Source organism: Squalius cephalus (assembly GCF_949319135.1).
Source record: "Squalius cephalus genome assembly, chromosome: 7".
NCBI lineage: Eukaryota > Metazoa > Chordata > Actinopteri > Cypriniformes > Leuciscidae > Squalius > Squalius cephalus.
The window spans coordinates 29,166,422-29,186,096 of NC_137128.1; the positions used below are offsets into that span (position 1 = coordinate 29,166,422).

Sequence of the window (19,675 nt, forward strand, 5' to 3'; positions counted from 1 at the left end):
TGAAGAACAAAGCACATGCAATACTATCAGTGTTCCTCAGTGATGCATTTCAAATTTGGGTTCACACCAGTGTCATCGTGTCAGTGAAAGCATCCTGTTAGTGCTGTTTGTTTCAAAACCCATTTTTTCAGCTCTTTGAACATTATGCATTATGTATGAAATTCCACATTCAAGTACTATAGCCTATATAAGTACCAGTGCTAATATACAAGCATCTGTGTTGCAAAGTAAGTCACTCAGTAAATAGATGATGAGACAGTAGAGGTATTGATGCTTTTCGTCTTTCATCTGTCACATGATCAGGCTGGGTGTCAGATGAACTTGGCAGTGCTTTTGGATATGAGCTGCTTTACTGTAGACGCCTGAAATGAGGTCCAGATAGCGTGGGTGAGGCCCTACTCAAACACTTATTTACTTAATATGCACAATGAGGTGGATATTGTATCTGCTACTGCTAACTGTTTATAAGGACATTTCACCATGAAACTGCTTTGACTTAAGTATTAGCTGCCCTTTTCAGTAGCACTAGAGTTACATTCATACATGTAATGTATTGTACAGTAAGAAACGTTGAATGCTTGAGCTGTCTGACATCTTAAAGTGTGCACATTTTTAATACTGAAAAATTACAACTAAAACTAAATCTTTCTAAACACTGCTTTGTTTGTTTGAGTTTCCAGACCAGCATGGCTCAGCAACATTGTATCAACCATTGTAAGTTTGGAGTGGGGACTATATGTTTGATGTGACTATATGATTGTGTCAAAGTAATGTCCATATATGGCAGTAATATACAGCTGTAAGATAATACAAGTAATGAATCATTTATTCAGATAAGCAGGCACAATGAACAAGTCTGTTTGACTATTTAATACTTAGTTTGGTGACACCAGGAGCATAGTTCAATAGAAACATAGAATCTATTAATTAATTATATACATAATGCGTTCTGAGCTTTTATAAGCACTAAGTTTCCATACTAACTGAACGGACCAATTATCTGCCCAATATGAGTGAAGCCCAGTTGCTTAAAGGGTTAATTCACCCAAAAATAAAAAATGATCTAATAATTTACTCGCCCTCGAGCCATCATAGGTGTATATGACTTTCTTCTTTCAGCCAAACACAATCGAAGTTATATTAAAAAATGTCCTGGCTCTCCCAAGTTTTATAATGGGAGTGAATAGTAAATGAGATTTTGAAGCCCAAACAAGCGCATCCATCCATCATAAAAGTAATCCATACGGCTTCAGGGGGTTAATAAAGGCCTTCTGAAGTGAAGCGATGTGTTTTTGTAAGAAAAATATCCGTATTTATAACTTTATAAACTAGAATCGCTGGCTTCTGGTGACGGCCGCACGTGAGTCGAGTTACGACCGAAGAGGGACCTCTGACCCGACGCGTGACGTATTGAAGAACGCAGAAGTGATGCAAAGCAAAACAAAAACACCAGTCAAGCATTAGAAGTCTAAAATGAGAATTTTTAAAGAGAAATGGCAGAGGAGCTTGAGTTTGTTGCCCAGCCCTATTTGTTGAACCGAGGCGTCTACTCTCACCTAAGCTTATGTTACTCCTACATCCTGCGTCATAAGCCGGATCTCGACTCTCTTGTGAACGCTCGGATGGACGTTACCACTCTTGTTGTTGTAGACTTTAGAATAGATAATGTGTGTAAACATTTTTTTTCAATCATCCACAAATTTGTTAGCCTGTTTTTTGTTTTTTTTGTTTTTTATACAGAAGAAAAAATTACTTTAGTAGTAGTGCCAGGGAGCCACTAATCAATCAATCCAATTTTATTTGACTATAATATTTGACTCCTCTTGATTCCCTGAGCCCTGGTGTCACCTTCAATCCCTCTTCCCAAATACTGACAGCATGTGTTTTTATCAGTAAAATTTCAAACAAATTAGCCTGTGAGAAAAAGCCCCACAGATCTGTACAGATGATGCATGTTGCTAAAGAGTTCTGATGTCTGTAAAGTGAGGCGCGATAACTCTGCGGTTGAGAATCCCTCTCTCTGTCTCTCTCTGACCTGCTGTATACTCCACCCCTTCCGCTCAAAGACTAATGCAATAAAATGACAAATGAATTAACTTTAAAGATCAGCCATCTTGTTCTATCAGGGTGCCGTTGCTAAGCCTCATTCTACTGCCAGTATAGGGTAGTCGTGTTTCAAGCACATCCATAGGTACTGACTGAGGTACTATATGCAACATATAGAAATGATTACATTTTGTTAATTCAATTGTCAACTATAGAAACATTTACTGAATGGAAACATTTATAAATCTTCCAGGCAGCTTTAATCACAACTGGTTTTAAAACAACAGTTGCTATGTTCACAATTCCCCCTCTGAATTTGAAAATGAGTTTGACTGCTGTGTGAAGAACAGCTATCTGAGCTGCTCTAAAAGTGAACATATTGCATTACCATGGGTTAGTCAGTTGCCAGGTAGCCTGAGGCGGTGCCATATATCAGTGAGACTGGCTGCTCGGGCTCCTGGCCTCTCCAGCGCTCAGCGTTCCCACCACGTTCCTGCTTTGATATTACTTCTCACAGCAGCTCACATCATGATAATGGATGTAGACTCATTCATTATCTCCATCAATCACATGCGCTTACACACAGGAGCTGGGTGTAAGAAGAGCCTCTAGTATGAAGCCTGAGAATAGCGGACAATTGAATTAGGCTAATCTCTATATGTGGCCTGTCAAGATAGTAATTATCCTATATTAGTGAGGCATGAACGGCAAAGGTCATCTTAAGTAGATCTACAGCTGGTGAATATTTGTTTTTTTGTGGTTTAGCAATGAAATACTGAGATATTGAAAAAAGTACAATGTGCTTTTTAGTCAAGGACATTATGAGAGGTTCATGCATGTGAGTGCATTCCACACTGTACTGTATGCTAATAGATTCCTCCATAGTAAATAGTTTGTTTGTGCCTGAGGTGCTGGACAGCATAAGTGATCTGTATGCAAAGTAACATCAGCACTTTATTAAGTATGAAAAGACTGTAAACACTCAATGGCAGCAAAGTAAAGTTCAAACACACATTATGCACCAGGTCAAAATATGTGTAATTACTTTGAGAAACGAAACTCTTCCTTTCAGGGGTGTTTCTGCTAAGGAATTTAATCTAATTTAATTTAATTTCACCACTGTAACACCATCATTTCTGGTGAAGTCCCATTTGAAATAAACTTGAAATGTCTTGACACATCTGTGAACATTAATATATGTATGGTGTGGTTTTAAAGCTCCAATATGTAATATTTTTTCACCACAAGAGGGCGCAGTTTCCAACAATAACAAAGGCGAAGCTTGATGACGCTATGAAGGAGGTGACGATGGGAGATTTTTTAATGCGTTTTTAATGCGTTTTCACCATCTAGCGATGTATCTAAATGGAATTAACACTAGAACGGCCATGGGGGTCATTTTGACCGTTTTGAATTTTATATCTGCAATAACTTTGTTGAAAAAATAAATACAATGCTGCTGGTACCTGACTTTTCCTAAAAGTGTCTGTATTTTCATTTAAAATGTTTTTCATATAAATTACACATAAGGCAAAAAAATAAATGAACATATTTACCTATTTCGGCCATAGACGGTCATATTGACCGCACGGAATTTCGCGGTATTATTATAGGCTAAACCAATATACACAACAATAAAATGTGGTTAAAAATACACTAAACATATTCAACAACAAATCATTTAAATGTAATGATATTCAGAACAGAACAATAATGAAAAAAATAACTATAAACAAGCCAAAATGAAATGCGTTATAAGCGAAAGTGAAAGTAAGCGGCGTTATAGGCTCACGTAACTCTCTAATTAGAATCAAAATGTTTCAACATTTGCGATGTATTTGGATTTTAAACTATTTCTTTATTATAGGCTTTGTACTTCACTCACGATCCAATATCGACGGAAAAAATCATCCTCTTCACATGCGCAAAATGGTACGAATTGTAGGTAGGCTATAGCCTACTATAGGCTACAAACAGAGCAGTGGAATTTTTATATGTTAGGTTGACTATTTCATTATTATATTTTATTGTGGCTATAATGAACAGTCTGCAATGTCAAGATGCAATAGGCTACTGGAATATGGTTGGTGTGTGTGTGTGTGTCGGCGGGTGCGGACGCGGACGCGATCGAACTGTGTAAACAAATATGGGCTACTCCGTCATTTTGTTCAGGACATCTACGGATATTATTTATTTATAAATGTATAATTAAACTTGTTTAAATGTACAGTTTGGTGTTGTTTTGTTTTTTAAAGACATAACACAATAAATGCATTAATCTCTCAATTGGGTATTTATCATTAAAGATATAGAGTTTGGAATATAGTGGTCAAAATGACTGCTTGCGGCAGTTCTAGTAGTTATGGAATTCTGGCACTTCTAGTGTTAATGAATCATGATCACGGATGAGGTCATTTATTCGTTTTTGTATTACCTGTATGTCTGATCGTATTATTTTATGTCATCATAATTAATGAACTGCAAGGAACGTGAAATGTTATGCTATATTATTACAGGCATGTGGTGTAATTCATATCTATTAAAATCATCTTTACTGTAACTATTACGTTACTTGTACAATAATAAAAAAAATTATTTGCTTACCTGTCTATCAATACACTCGAGAGAGCAGAGTCTCTGTCAAGTCCAAGATTGTCGCGCAGCTCTCTCCATCTCGAAAATGGCTGGCCGATATTTATCCGAGTTTTATTCCTCCGTTTGTCACACAGTCTGCTTGTAATCGAATATGGACGCTTTCGTTTTGTTGGCACTTCAATACTCGCCAAAGAGTAATCGTGATCCATAACAGCTATAACCATACAGTCTATGGCTATAACGCTATAACCACCACTTCCTCATTTGACCATGTGATATTCCGGTGTGGTGGAATATCACATGGTCCACACCAGAAAAAAAGGATAGTGCGGAAATTGCGTCACTGAGAGGCGACATTTCTTTTCCGGGACGGACAGTTATTTAAAATCGGAATTTCTCTGAAATAAAAAATCTTTGGAGACTTTTGAGATATTCTAAGTACACAACTGGAGGAAATATATCACACTGTGCAAGTTATTTTCGGAAATTTTATTACAAAATTGTTACATATTGGAGCTTTAAGGACTAATGATCAGACTGTTAAGAATAGTAATTAAAAGTAGTTCAACATCAACTACATCAATTATTATTGTAACTGTAGTATGGTCTTTATTATTTTTGAAGCATTTTAAAAATATGAATATGAAAAATAATAAATATGAAGCAAGTTTGTTACTTTGAGCATGAAGTATATTATAGCTTTATTAGTATTGTTTTTATTGTTAGTGTTTTGTTAGTATTAGTAGTATGTTGCTCCATGTCTTAAAGGAACATGGATGATGATGTTGAGCTGCTTTACACACTCACTATGATGTTCAGCCCTCAAATTATCCACTACCAGTACACAGCGATAGGCAATTGGGAGGTTGTTTAAGGACTTAATTTGTGTACAGTATCTATCACTTTAAGAAAAAGTGTTGTCTCTATAATAACTCTGGATCACCAATGGGATCTATAGAGGGTGCAGGGCAGAAAACCTCCATATATTCAGTTCAGCTGGGAAATCAACACAGCGCTTCCCACTCATTGCGTCTCACACTCAGCCGACAGTTTACCCGTTTGTGTTACGAAGTTTCATCAAAGATAACATCTAATGATCAAAGCCAATGATGCTCGTCTGTGTGAATAATGATGCAGAGGAAACAGCTTGTCTTGAGCTGCGTCCGGAGGCTCAGGAAGAGCCCGCTTAATCATACAAACTCTCATTTTATTGTGTCTGTGTGTGTGTGCTCATGACAAATCCACGGCTCTCTATAATGCTCTGACGACTGTTACTGTGGAGGATCTCATAAAGAGTTCAATATGCAAATGTTAGGGTGAAATCATAATATTGATCTGATATCTTCCTGTGGAGCTCATAAAGGCCGTTGGAGTCTCAGTTAAATGACATGACAGAGTGTTGTCCTTGAAGTGCCGTGAATAATGTTTTGTTTTGATGGCTGGATTGATACTAGTGAAAAACAGGTTTCATTCCAGTTCTTGCAAGGGACATTTGTATTGATATTTCTCAAATATTTTGGTTGGAGATTTTGATCTCAACCCAAAGTGTTACTTTTCTGAAATTAATTAAGATAAACAGATTTTGTTTTGTAGGTAGTTTTAGCTTTTGTGCATTTTTTTTTTCTTCCTGAGTGTTATTAAAAAGAAATGTAAAATTCAATTATTTTCTTTATCAGCGTTTTGTCTTGTTGTCCATTAAAATACCTGAACATCCTTAAAAGAAGATACATGTAATTGGAAAGCAAAATAACTTAATATATTAAGATTTTTAAAATAGAACTCTAATAAAATAACTTGAATAAATATAATGAAATTTAGTGAGGTTTATGATTAAATCATTTTGCTAATAGTTCTTGAATCTAATGGAATATATTCCATTACGAATGCCATCCATAAAAATACACACACAACTTTTTATTTTATTTCCTTAAAGGTCCCATATTGTCAAAACTGAAATTTCCTAGCTGTTTTTTCACGATAACAGATAGTCTAGGGGCTATGCAACTACCATACAAGTTTCAAAACAGTCAATCCACAGACAAATGCACACAGCCTGCATAAAGTAGCTGTGCCTTTTCACGAGCCGTTGTGACTTCCGTAAAAATGTGACATCAGAACTAGTCAGTCACCACCCCGAGCACTGCCCACCGTCCCTCCCTCCTTTTTCCCAACCCCAGACAACATGCGTCCATGCCGTTGCTGAGCAACAACAACACGGAAACATGTAGAGAAAACGCCGTTCAGTCAATGGATGTCAGGAAACGACATAATTGCACAGGCTTCCGAAAACAACTAGCACAGTGTTATATATTTTGTTAAATTGAGTACTTGCGTTATCCCAATTGTTACCAACAATGTTTTAATTCCAGAGAAATTCACAATTTTAACCAGTGTAATGGCCCGTGTCATTACGTCGCCTTTCAGTGGCGTACACCCAGAGCGGCGCGAACACACAAAGTGACGTTATAACATAACTTTTAACACACTCAAATGTATATTAGTATGATTGTTTTGACCAAGTAAAACAGCATTGCGTTACCCCACAATTTTAATTAAAGCTACAATCTGTAATTTTTTCGCCGCCAGAGGTCGCATTTTCAAAACAACAACAAAGACAAAGTTTGACGCTATGAAGGAGAGTGGAACTATAGGAGATGTCGTTTTCACCATCCAGAGATATATAGAATTCACGAATCATATAAATTATATATCAGCTAATAAATTAGTTTTTGTATTACCTGTACGTTTCACCACACTTATGTCATCGTAATGAATTAGCTGCCAGGAATGTGAAATGTAATGCTATATTAGCCTGTTACTGATATGTGACCTTTTTTTGTCAAATGATTTGGTGGGTTGATGCTGCGCGGTTTTACACGTTTAAAACAATCGTACTAAAAGTACATTTGAACAAATCCACAGTATTTGCAAGTAATGGCTAAATATTTTTGTGCAACACATAGGCTACTTAATTTCACTGTATATATGTATATACCATATATATATATGTGATGCGATCTGGGAAAACCCACCACATGGTGAAATTTTACCTATTACAGGTTTTGATATCATATGGAAGCTGGTATCAAGCCCTTTCCAAATCTGTTTTTATTTTTATAATAGCTTGTTGGTAGCAAAAGTTATGTTTGTCTGAAGTCGGCCGATCGCTATGATTTTCTGGAACGGAATTTTGAGAAAAACAGGTTTAATTAACTGTCACCGTCGAGACGCTTCTTGTCCATCTCGCGATTGTTATAAAACTGCGTGACATTGTTTAAACAGGATTGGCGCGAAATGCGCACTATACACATTCACTGTACATGTATGTGGTTTATTTTAAAGGTAAACTATCTTTACTATCTCTAGATAAGAGAAAAGATGTTATAGAATAATAATTTAATGGAAAAAAAAATTTGACAAAAAAACTGACATTCAAACTATTTTGGAATTTACTGAAAACAGCCCAGCGCGACATCCGACGGGTTTTCCCAGATCGCATCACATATGCTTACCTGTCTATTAAAACACATGCGAGAGCAGAGTCTCTGTGGACAGATCAAGTCCAAGTTTATTGCAAAGCTCTCTCCTTCCTGAAAACGCTAAGCCGATATTGATCCTTGTTTTATTTCTCAGTTTTCTCAAAGCCTGCTTGTCTTAGTTGATCTATGTTTACGTTTTTTTTGATTTTCTGTACTCGCCAATCTATAATCGTTAACCATGATGACTGAACGACACAACAGCGGTGTGCGAGATATTGTATCATAGATATGCATACATAGATTCCTCATTACCGGCTTATGTATAGCGGCCCATTGAAACGGCCGCTAATGAGGATACTATGTATTGTACCTATGGTTTCTACAAACTGAAACTGAGGATAGTGCGGATATTACGTCATTGATGGGCGACAATGACCAGGGACGAGCCATTATTAAAAACTGGAATTTCTCTGGATTTTCAAATCCTTGGGAACTTTTGGGATAATGTAAGTACACAACTGCATGTATTATCTCACACTGTGAAATTGGTTTTTGAATATTTCATTACAAAAATCTTACATATTGTACCTTTAATCAAATAAAGTGACCTGTATGAGTAGTAATAATGTTTCATTAGAATGAGATAAAATAATGTGAATTTAAGTGATCAAATGGAACTAAAACAAAGTTCAAGTTCAGGGAAGGAGGAGGCAGGAACTGGCAAACGCTTAATTGTAAGTTTAATTGTAATAGACATAAACAACATAACAAAAGAAGCGGCCAACTACGACATGCAAGTATAATAAAAACTGCAACGTAAAATGTCCCAGGCCTGGTCCTCTCTCGCCCTTCAATGCCGTCATTCCTTCTTGTATACTTCCGGAGCACCTCGAGACCGGTGTGTCGTGCAGGTATCTCTCATTAGCATTCGCTCCACCAGCTTCTTTCCGCTCCCACGGCTCTCGGCCCTACCCTGATTCATACCACAGTAACATTAGTAAACTTTAATATATTAGCTCATCCATGAACATGATTTCTGCCTGAGTCCCATCAGATTGCTTTCCGTCGGCTGTGGAGTTGAAGTCGACAACTCCCATGATTCCACGCTCATCCAGCTGCGCCGTTGTTATTGTTTTAAATAAGCGACCTCTAGTGGGGAAACTTACATACTGTTCCTTTGAAATTTGTTACTGTTAAACAGTTATTTTAATCAATTTGCAACCCATATAATATATTTTAAATCTTTAAAAAGGTTTATATGTTTAAAAAAAGTTTTAAAAAATTCTGCTTCCTGCTTTGGTACAGATCCACAAACTGTAATTTCAAATACTGAATTGTTGCGTGATCGACTTGATCTGTTGAACTACACTGCTCTTAGAAATTCTGAGTGGTCTGAAACGTGTTTCATTTAATAGTTCCCAAGTGTAATTCCAAGAAGCAATGTCTACCTCGCTGTAATGCACTTTATATTTGTTCAGTGTTTGTTTACAAGCCTATCTTTTGTCTGCAAGCCTGCAAAGAGTGTGGCGGGAATCAGTCTTCTGCTTATTCTCTCTCACCCCATGTGTTTGAAGTCTCAAAGCTCCACCATCTTAGCCTTCAGCCCTCTCTTTCTGTCTTCATCTTGGATAATAAACAGACACCTACTGAGAACTATAAAGCCTCTCCCATTTTATTCTTCTCTTGCTCAAATTAGGTAGCAGTACGTATATTTTCTGGCTTTGTGAGCGTCCCTGTTGGTGCACTTGTTAAATTTAATAACCTCAGTTCTATTTCTCTTTATCCCTGTCAGGTTGGTGTGGAGTTTTGTAACAAAAGGATTCCTCTGTGCACTGGAATAAATCAGCCAAAAATGAGGAACTGTTGAGCGTGAGTATGATTTCATGTGTTCCCCAAATATTGTGTTGTATTATGAGCTTTGTGGAAATCCGCCTGGTTTGCTAATGCTGTTTGTTTGGTATCATTCAGATTAACCTAATTCTTGACCTGATTGTAATGCATAATAATAATTTAATTAGATGGACATTGTTTAATATGCGACTCTCCGTTGGTTGGTGTGCGATTGAGGATAACATGTAAGGACACAAAGTTGTCCGTGAGAAGTCACAGACAGATGGTGTAGTACACACACCTACGTTCACTTTCACTCATGTCTTTTCAAGGAAAACACAGTCTGTTTAATAGATTAAGACAGGAGGATTAGGCTTTTACCTGTTTTCTGGTGGATATTCTGCTGCTTTTAAATGTTACACAGTTTTAAATGCATAAAATATTTCAAAACATCCTTAAAACAAAATAAATTTACTTGAGAAGCAGAACTGCATAAAATATTGAGTTGACTTGAAAATTGATCTTTAAATAATGAGGTAAGAAAAATAAATAATTCAAGCATAAATCTAATACAATTTAGATTAAAATGTTTAAAATCTAGGCTATTCTCTGTAAACAGATTAATCTTGGGGTCAATGACATTAACTTTTTCCACGCCATTGACAAAATACACAGCGCTTCCCCACCATTGACAGAATTTTTTTTTTTAGCAATCTGTATTTCCACTGTTATACAGTAGAGCCCGCTATTATGCATCTGCTGAAATAGAACCGCATCTCTGGATCCAAAGATTAGTGAAGAAGCAGCAGAAACAAATGATAGAAGCATTGCTTGTGCACATGTCATCAAATATTAAACGGCATATAAATCAAAACTGCCAAAACATTACAGAATGAAATGTCGACCCAGGAAGAGGTATATGGCTGTGCAAACTTTGTGGGTGATGGACTCAATCTGTTTTATCCATCGTTCTGAGTCTGATCCAGTTGTAGCCTTTCACAAAAACACAATTTTCTCAGTTCTTTCTTTTGATATATTGTATGTTCAGATATTCATACAAAAAAATATTCTAGGGCCCATGAAAGTTTTGTGAAAATGATCAAAAATGCTGGTGGTGGCTGGCAACTAAAAAAAAAAAACCTGGCAATGGCAGGGAAAGAGTTGTTCACAATAAAGAACAAGAAAATTCTTTCAAGTTGCTTTTTACATGGTTGTGAAAATACCATTGAATACCATTTTCAAGAAATAATGACACAAGTTTCAGTTGAAATCATCATCAAATGTTAATAAAAGCAATAACATTCTTACACAGTGAGTACATGCGAGTGTACCCATCTCAAGCATTATTTTAAAAGATGATTCAAGTATATTTTTAAGGTAAAAAGTGTTCTGTTTTGGTAACTCAGATAGCACATTAAAAGAAAATATAATAAACAGTGAAAGAGTTTTACTAAACTAATATTTTCATATTTTCATTTTTTGAATCAGGCTTTCCTTAATTATGATATCAGGATTGTTGTATCATTTTTGACTCTATACCGGCCCAAAATATCAAAATCTATTTTAATACAGAAATAAAAACGTGCATGCCATAAAAGAGATATTTAAGTCAATGTATGCAGTATGCACATTATGAATTTGATTTGTATGTGTATTTCTTTCTTTTTTTAATTAACAGAAGTGGGCCTAATGCCATTGACCCTTTCACAGTTTTGCTTCCTTTAAACTACTTGAGATGTTTATGTTTACTGGAAAATAAGACAAAAATACATATTATGAAAATATAGACACTCCAGATGTTCACGAATAGCTTTAGGCTAGCTGCTAAACAGAGTGCTTTCAGTCACATAGCACGTGCCGTTATAATGAGCATGGAGGAACCATGCGCCACCCTTAGGTTTCTCCTGTGAATCAGCAGGGTGCTTGGATTAACTGTCCAGCGCAGGGCTATGATCTGATACTGCAGCTCCAGAGCTCCACACACAGTGTGCAGGTTCGTTGGATGAGAGTCACGGCTGTTAAGTTATCTGGGAGTAGTCCTCTGTAGAGGACTGATCTGACATGCACTGATAAGAGCTTCTGGAGTGCTGCAGCTCGGCTGCTTTCATTAGGACACAACTGTTTGCTACACAGGAACACACCAGTTAAATGGAGGCAGTGACACAGCTTAATTTAATCACACTCATATGCTGCTCGAATGTTCAATCTACAGCTGCCATAATGCAAGCAAAACAATAATTTCCCTGCATAGTGGGACTGCAGTGTCTGAAAGATGTGATTTGATTTGAAGCACTTATTTAGTTTTCAATGTATCTCTTCTAGTGTTTTTGAAGTCCATGGGAAATATATCTTAAAATATGGAAGAGCATATTTACATTTACATTTATGCATTTGGCAAATTGGCAGACGCTTTTATCCAAAGCGACTTGCATTGCATTTCAAGGTACAGATTTACATTGTTATCAGTTCTTACTAGTAGCATATGAATCATTCTTTCATATTCATATTCAATCATTCAAATAGAATCATTATTTCAGAATTTGTATTTTCAGTACAGTTGTAACAGCATGTACCCTGTGCTGCAAAAAGGACATTGGGAACGAGAGTTGTTAAGCTTACAACCATCTATTGTCTAGATAAACCATATATTTTAATAATAGTATAATCCCACACAGCTTTGATCTGTAATAGCGGGAGCACTTTGGAATATAACCGGCATCTCAAAGGATGCATCATTCAGTCCATGACCATGTCTGAGTAAATTGATTTTAAGAGCAGTACTTGATGACTAGTCTAGAATGACGTCCATTGACTGCGAGGTGACAACCATGAACCGAGAACGATGACGTCATTTGGTTTTTCTTTTTGCCTTTTTATTTAATTAATGATTTTAATTTTACTAGCTGTGTTCTTGATCTTTTCCTTTAGGTCACGACATTATGAGTCAAACATCTGGTTTATACAGCTTAAAGGCTAAGAATATTCTGAAACGTGGGTGGGGCATAATAAAGTTGTAGGCTAATGGTTGTTTTGTTTTTCTTCTGGTCACAATAAGGGCTGGATTTTGTTATTTAGTTCTGTAAAGATTAAAGTCACCATGTACAGATCATTTCTTCTGTAGTGTGACGTACATCCAAGTGAAACAGGGATTATCAAAAAAATCGGTTCCATCGGTTTTTAACTGAATTTGAAAGAACAGATGGGATTAAGCAGACTAAATGACTGGAGATGTCTGGAATAAGTCACTAGGATGTTGTTTCACCAGAGAGTTGACATTTTAATTAAAATGACATGGTCTAGAAAAATGTAATGTATTCATAGATGAATCATTCACAATAAAATAAAACATGCATTTAGAAAATAGATGGGAGTAAAAATCTGTGAAGGGATAATTAAATGTAACATCATTTAAACATTTACATTTGATTAAAATCACTGAAAAGTATTGAAAATATTCAAATCAGGAATGTCAGAATCAGAATGTGGAGTTTGTGCATAGAAATGTCTGTTAAAAAAACAAGACATGTTGAAGGGTGCTCACTAGCATCCATGAGTTTGGTGACAGAGCTGCCTAAGGTTGCCGGGCACTTTCTTAAAAATAGGCCATGTTCTGCCGTTCATGTGTGCTGTTGCCCGGCTTTTGTGAGCGAGAGTGAAACGAGCCTTTTTTGGCACCAGCAAACATGTCACAGCAGAAGGTGAAACACGTGGTGGGAGATGCACTTTCTCAGAATGGTGGCTCTGAGTTGCCCGTGGCGAGAGCTCTGCTCATTAAATTTTCAGTTTAATATCTCCATATTTCCCTTTTTTTTTTCTTCTGTACTGCTCCCCATATAAAATTGCTTTATGATCGCATAAGCTGAAAAAGGGAAAAGAAATTCAGGAATTTGTTTGCCAGTTTTTGTTATTGACAACCTGAATCACAAATGAAGGGTAATGAAAGTGAGACACATTTGTGACCCTTTTAAAACGCCAGCAAAGCACTTAGCGGGATATGATGCTCACACTGAGAAGTACCCTAAAACAGATGACGCATGATAGTAGTCTGATCACATTGACAGATGATTCAATCATTATTGATTCCAACTCCTGATGAAGAAAACCACTGCAACCTCAAATATAGAAATAACATTATCATTGCAGTTCATATTTCATAAGCACATGTGTCTCATGCAAATGCACTAGAAGGCGATGAGCATAATGTAAAGGCTGACATTATGAAGTATTTTTAGTGCGTGTAACTCCAGGATATGCTGTTGATACACTGAATGGTTATTATAGATATATTCATGCTTACATTTCACTTCAGGCAGTAGTTATTCAACATGCTCTCAGCACAGAATAGCAAAAAGCTGCCTCCAGGTAGGCAAATTAATTGTTATCCTAAGATACATCGCTTTGGCCTTTTTCAAAGGCAGCAGTTCCAGAATGCATTGTGTTGAGCAATGAAAGATGGTGAATGTAAGAGAAAATACTGAGAATAGTGATTTAAAATAGTTAAAAACTGTTTTACAATGAAGTTGTGTGTGAGTTTGGGTCAGTAAGGTTTTTTTTTTATGTTTAAAAAAAAATTATTCTGCAAGGATAATTTACTATTATCTTTGTTTGAACAAAATGCAGCCTTGTATTTTAAGTATTTTAACTTACTTTAAAGTATTGAATTATTCCTCTGAAATTGGTTGTTTTGAAATCAATTGTCAATTAAGTCCTTCTTCAGGAGCACTACATGTACTGTATGACGCACAGAGTTGCTGCCTAAATAGTGTGTTCCAAATCAGTCACATATGAAGTTCTATTTCAGTTTGGATTCTGTCATAGACAGCAGCTGTCTATGTAGGCAGTAGGTAGCGAGGCAGCTTACTGTGTTTTGTAACAGACCTGATGAATTCCCTTCCTGCCATACTGATTTTTTTTTTGCTTTAGGATGATTCACTCTCATTGTTATTTGTAATTGCGTGTGTGTTCACTTTGTATTAAACATCTTTGATACTCTCTTATTAAGTATATCCTAGTATATCTTAGCATCCCATTTAAGATGTTGTGCCACACGGCACCAGAAATATCCCCTTAATGAAATATGTTTGAGCTCTCAAAAAAAAAAAACAATGAGAATCGGTTTCGCAGCAGAGGCATCCTTTCCCCACCATTACCTCTGACCTACAAACACGTGTGTGAGTCAAGCTAGTACTTACTAGCGTCACTGATTCAACGCTCACATGTTTTCTGAAACTCTATTTGCCAAGCATGCTCACACAGATTTTTGACATGTATCGGCTACAGAGAAAACCTCTAGATAAGACAGATAAAAATAAAACAACATTTACAGAGACGCAGAGACAAGATAAAGGCACGGGGTGTGTTACACAAGATTTCTTTTTTTTTCTTTTTTATGCTGTTGTTTTAAACTTTCTATTCATCAAAGAATCAAAATGTAACAGTTTCCACAAATATATTAAGCAGCAAAACTGTCAACATTGATAAAAATAGGAAATGTTTCTTGAGCACCAAATTAGCATATTAGAATGATTTCTGAAGGATCATGTGACACTGAAAATTGGAGTAATGATGCTGAAAAGTGAATCGGACAGACTCAATGACAGCTGAGTAGAATAGAATTAGCAGATCCTTGAACTTCCTCAGATGAAACCCTTTTTATTTGTCCATTTGTCAGGTAGCTGGTTAATGTGATTACATCCACCTTGTTTTAACGTAAGAGGAGGCGCGGACATTTTTAATTTCCATTGTCAGCCTCTTTCAGTCATTTTTGCTGTACAAAAGCAGCCCGCTATTGATGTTGCACACTGGTATTTCTCACTATATTATTTTTGATTTATTATCGTAATCATAAACACACTGGTTTGTAGCATAAATAGTTTACTGTTCACTTTGAATCACTTTGTCATTCTTTTACAGTGGCTAATGAAACCGAAGTCTCACACATTTACATGAAATAACTTTCTTCTGCATTGAAAATATAAATAATTACTATTATTCCCACCTTAAAAAGGTTGATATGGAAAACTTTACAGCTCAAATAATAAAAAGAGTTGTGCTGAATTATTCATGTAAGTGCTTTAACAAAATATGAGCTTCACATTTCTTGTGAGATTCACATGTCCAGAACACTGGCCTAGTGTAAAATAAAATACTGTGAAAACATAATGAGGTTATTCCCACTTTTCTATCATTCAGAAGAACCTTCAGTTCAGTCTCCACACAAAATAAAGAGCTCTTCCAAGTGATGACGACTAGAATTCCCAGTTCAGAGGTTTCTAACAGACCTCATTGGCATCAGATTTGAAAGCACTGCTGAAAAACACATTCAAGCGACAAATTTGAAGTTACAAAACAAATTAAAACAGCAGTTCCTCCTCAACGAGAAGAGAGCGGAGTCTTGTTGTAAGTGTGAAAGTACAAATTGAAGAGAGTGTTTCACAACACTGTTACTTGTGGATTAAACGGAGGGTGACATCTTAGCACCCTGTGGAGGAAAGTGCTCCAAACATGGGCTGGTAGAGTTCTGAGCTGGCACAGAGCAGGCCACCCTGTATACTGTATATTGGGGGCGCTGGCCAGGGTGCTGAAGTCGAAGCCTTAGTGTGGGAACTGTCCATGGTAGCATTGACTGTCAGAAATGCAACATAACTTTGTGAACCTGTGTCTCTTTACATGATACATTTGTGTAATATGGTTGTTTTCATAGAGGTAGATGTTGCTGCACAAACTCGAGACAGTTTTCAAACATCATTCACAGTTAAATTAAAACAAGAAATTCATGTACATCTCATTCCGTCAGCTCCAATGCTAGATTTCCCACAGGACTTCATAGTCTTACAGTCTGTTTATGCAAATTGCATGAACTTTTATGCTCCCCCAAGTCATCCAACTCAAGGCAGTGAAAATTAACAGATGACATTTGCATCAGGAAAATGTGAAGAGTGTGCCCGTTTGGTATTTGTTTGCTTGTTTCTCTTTTTGTCCCCCTTTCTTTGTGTGCATGTGTGTGTGTATGTGAGAGATAGAGAAGCACATTAATGAAACCGTCATGCCCTGAAGAAAACATTTCATGGGGAATGCAAGTGGCTCATACCAGATGCATGTGCTTCAGAAATGCTGGCAAGTCATTTTCTCAGTTGAAGACACACTCCATCATATAACCTGTGGTCATCAGTATGTACTGTCCTTGAACTCTAAAGGCCTGTTCACACAAAACACAATAGCTATAAAGATAACTATAACGGTAACTATATTAGCGTCCACACCAGCGGACAATATTGTTCTGTTTATTTTAAGCACGTTACTTTAAATGCTTTAAATGCTCAAGCTCATTATAGCAGGATTAATTCTGATTGGCTGTCAATGTTTTTATCTCATGAGCTGGATAAAATCGTTCTGAAAGTGATTCCAGCTACATTGTTTATCTGTGCCGTTATCGTTATTTCTCTGGCGTGGACTCAGCTATTCTTTGATACTGAGAACGATTTTTAGAACTATATCTTTATTGTTATATTTATAGTTATTGTCCTTGGTGTGAATGGGCCTTAAGACTCTGATTATTTGCAACAAGGATAGGATAATGTGGGGCTCGTGCTCCAGGGCCTATACTTTACTTTACTTTACTTTACTTTACTTTACTTTACTTTACTTTACTTTACTTTACTTTACTTTTATTAAATTTTTTCAGGACAGGATCACCAACCAGGCATGTGAAACACGTTTTGTTTTGTTTTGTTTTGTTTTGTTTTTTAAGACGTAGATCCTAGATAAACCTTTGATGGTAAATTTTCTATTTGATAAAAGTTCATTAAAGATGTTTAAATTACAACAGTCACTTACCTCATATACCCTGCATCTGAAAACATCAGAGGACGACAAACGCTTGCATTAGTTTGAGACAATCACTTCAGTAGAGCTCTTGAATAGCTTTAAAGCCACAGTATGGAATTTTTCTCCACTAGGGGTCGCTAACCTCTTTACAATAACAAAGGCGTAGTTTGATGACGCAACACATGCTAAGAATTATGGATGTTGTCGTCAACGTCAAGCCGACCGATCTAATAATGTTTATGGATGACTGAATACATCGATGCTTTTATCATGACTGTGATATGAAGCAGTTCGAGATTGCTAAGAGACAGCTATCAGCTCCAAACGCGACGCGAGCTCCCGCGGATATAAAAGGAATATGGACATTTCATTCTACCGAACTACACGCAAGTGCAGAATTACAACTCATAGGTCAGTTTATTAGACAAATTAAACTTGTGAGGTAACGCAGTGCTGTTTCACTTGGTCTAACATTACACTATCACACTAAACTGCAGTTGAATGTGTTGAAATGTATGTGTTAGTTTGTCTATATGAGACTAGCAGTAAGCTAGATCAACATTAGAATAACATAAAGATCATATTCTAACATTTTATCATTGTTGAACTATATAACATTGATTAGTTTTATGTAAATGTGCTCACCTGTTTAATAAAGTACATGTAGGAGCGGTCGAAGTCTCGGACGTGGAGCTCTCGTTTATATACTGTCTATGGGAGCGCTAGGCATCTCGAAAACACCGCGCTGATATTGATTCTCGTTTTAGTTCTCCTTTTTTATCCAAAGTCTGCTTGCCATGGTCCATAATGTTTGAACGAAACAACAACAGCGTGCAAATAGACATTGCGAACTCCACAGTTGTCTGCGTCTGTCGCTTTGGTTAATCAGAGGGCTCTGCTCATAGCTCTGGTTACCATGGCAGTACGAGCGGAAACCATAGGCGGAAACCAGGGACAACGCGGATATGACGCCATTGACTGCGACAAACCGGAAATAAAGAAACGTCCCGTGTCTAAAAATTAAATTAAAATTTCTCCTGGTTTGAAAGTTGTTGGAAACAGTCGGGATAATGTAAGTACACAACTAAAAAAAATATATAACATAGATATAGTGATTTTTGCTAATTTTAAAGCAAAAAAGTTACATATTGTGCCTTTAATTTAATTCGACCTCATCTTTTATGTCAGGTAAAAATAAAAACAGTGAAAGTTTAAATATCTTGAAATATAAATCATGCATTGTAAATCGGTGACTAATATTGCGAATCAATTTCTTCACTTGCTTTTGGCGCTTGGTGAATGTTGATTTTGGACCATTTACTTGTGGTTGTGTTTATTTTAACATACTTCCACAGTATTGTAATCGCAGGAAAATGTTTCACATCGAGGGCGTCGTGTGGCATCATGGGTGGGTTTGGTGACATTTGTGCTCCAGGGGCCGATTATCCTTTGATCCAGCCCTGTTTGCCATGATTGACAAAAATGTGAAGAGTAATGATCTTACAGTGATCTATGGGGACACGGACACCTGACTGTCAGTGAGAGGCACCACCTGACTGGGACTGATGTTACACCTGTAGTCTGTCAGGAAGAGACTGTCATCCTGACATCTTGTGCTCTTGCAAATCTGTTTAACAACATGGATTGTAGTGTCTATTTCACAAGCCTAGACTCGAATAACTGAATCAGTCTGGTTTACTAGATCATCAGTGTCTACATTGGCTTGTAAAACCTAATGGAGCACCACAATGCACATATTACTCATAGTTGTGAATCAGTTGACCATGTTTTGCATTTAAAGGAAAATGTGGGGTCAATACAAGTTAATCTTAATCCACAGCATTTGTGAAATAATTTTCATTAACACAACAAATTAAAAAAAACATTTTTTTTTAAAG

At 36.6% G+C, this 19,675-nt stretch overlaps 1 protein-coding gene across 5 annotated transcripts in view; it reads left to right on the forward strand.

Moving 5' to 3' along the window:
* The window catches only part of dlgap1a (discs, large homolog-associated protein 1a), a 127,715-nt gene that overhangs the window by 39,252 nt on the left and 68,788 nt on the right, over positions 1-19,675 (forward strand). For 4 of the 5 annotated variants that reach the window (XR_013821842.1, XM_079877049.1, XM_079877051.1 and 1 more), the window contains exon 2: positions 9,913-9,989. The gene's annotated coding sequence lies outside the window, so the exon portion shown is untranslated. Of the gene's footprint in view, positions 1-362; positions 388-9,912; positions 9,990-19,675 lie in introns of those variants that run through there. The other variant, XM_079877050.1, reaches the window with a different exon arrangement.